This window comes from Sinocyclocheilus anshuiensis, unplaced genomic scaffold, assembly GCF_001515605.1.
Source record: "Sinocyclocheilus anshuiensis isolate Anshui unplaced genomic scaffold, SAMN03320099.WGS_v1.1 scaffold1662, whole genome shotgun sequence".
NCBI classification, from domain to species: Eukaryota; Metazoa; Chordata; class Actinopteri; order Cypriniformes; family Cyprinidae; genus Sinocyclocheilus; species Sinocyclocheilus anshuiensis.
The window spans coordinates 822902-824752 of record NW_015545835.1 but is presented as its reverse complement, the minus strand read 5'-3'; positions in this window follow the sequence as shown (position 1 = coordinate 824752).

The window sequence follows — 1851 nt, the reverse complement described above, 5'->3', positions numbered from 1 at the left end:
AACAACTATCCTACAACACCCGCCACATCTTTTTCCACGTCCCGACCGTCAAGCCAGGACCTGCTCACATGTCATGTCTACCAAGTCAAAGCCTGCTCACATCATGTCTGCCAAGCCAGAGTCTGTTCACATCATGCCGGATACACTCAGGAGATTCTTCACAACATGGACTGTGGGGGTTGCTGAGGAGGTTGGGCATTATAGGGAAAAATTATGTGGGGAAGTCGTGGCCTAATGGTTAGAGAGTCGGACTCGTAACTCTTGAGCAAGGCACCGAACCCCCAACTGCTCCCCGAGCGCCGCAGCAAAGAAAATGGCTGCCCACTGCTCCGGGGGTGTGTTCACGGTGTGTGTGTGTTCACTGCTGTGTGTGTGCACTTTGGATGGGATAAATGCAGAGCACTAATTCTGAGTATGGGTCACCATACTTGGCCAAATTTCACATCACTTTATAATATTTAGAGATTTTTACAGTTGGTTTGATAGCTTTATCTGAAATGGTGTCAGTTTAATGAATTTAAGTAGGTACAGTATATAAAACATGAAACATATGGATTCAGTACTCTATATAAAAACAAAGGCACAATCTGAAAAACCAAGCCTTGTGCATTATAGGGAACAATATTCTGAATATTTTACAGTTGGTTTGATACATTTAGATCAAATGGTGTTGTCATTTAATGGATTTATATTACTGCATACATTAAAAGTTTTAAAATTATTATAAAACACATAAAATGGTCATTCCAAAAACGGAGCTTTGTGCAATAACAGGGATGTTTTTCCGAACATTTTAGTATTGGGTTTATATTATAATGTCATGTAGTTAAATTGTTTAATTAATTTAAATAGTTAATTTTTAAATTTTTTTCTCCCTAGAAATTAAGCCTTGTGCAACGTAAAGGGCATATATTTATGTCTATCTGAGTTAGTTTGGGCTCAAAACATAACAGCCGGAAAGAGTTTAATCGGCAAAAAAAAAACGAATGTCTAATGAATGTCAAACGTCAAACTAACTTTACCACCGTGCCAGCTTAAACTTTTTGATATGGCTACGAGCGCACACATCCCAGTGGGGGCTAAACTACATTCTCTTTAGCATTTATTGTTTCATCTGTCAAAAACACCCATGTTTCACATAACACAGTTGGTCTTGTCTCAATCTAATGTAAACACCTGGGAAAGAAATCGCATGTGTAACTGATCTGTGCACTATGTAGTTCTAGTACAGCAGCCTAATATGAGAATCAGTAGAATCTATTATTCATACGATTAATAATATGCATTTTCATTTGATTAGTACATTTCTTACTTAAATGCTGCATTTAAGGATACCTGTACTGTACCTGAAAAATGTAAAGCAGTTTATTATATTTTCTTTTATTTGTCCAATTTAATTTTTTTATCTCAATGTCAGCATGCTTTTTCCGCTGGTCTTTAAAAAGTCTTAAATTTAATTGTATCAAATTTAAGGCCATAAAAAGTACAATGGGGACGGAAAGACAATTGCCATATAGCTTAATGTGATGATTAAAATGAAAAAGGCTATGATTTCATTGGATAACTATGAGCGTTGCACATTTCAAAGTCTATCTTTATGCAGTTCTGAAAGCACACCTGCTGGCAGAGAATGAATTTGCATTTTTTAACAGCCCTTCTGCTGGTTTAAAATAACTGATATTGAACCAGCCATTAAACCATTAATATAATAATTGATACATTTGATTTTTGACTCTTTTCTTAAAAATGGTTTGAATTTTGAAAGGCTGAAATTTGACATTTTATTTCATTTTATAATTTTTTTTATATTTTTTGTGAAAACCTGTAACTGTAAATCATGCTTTTTACAGT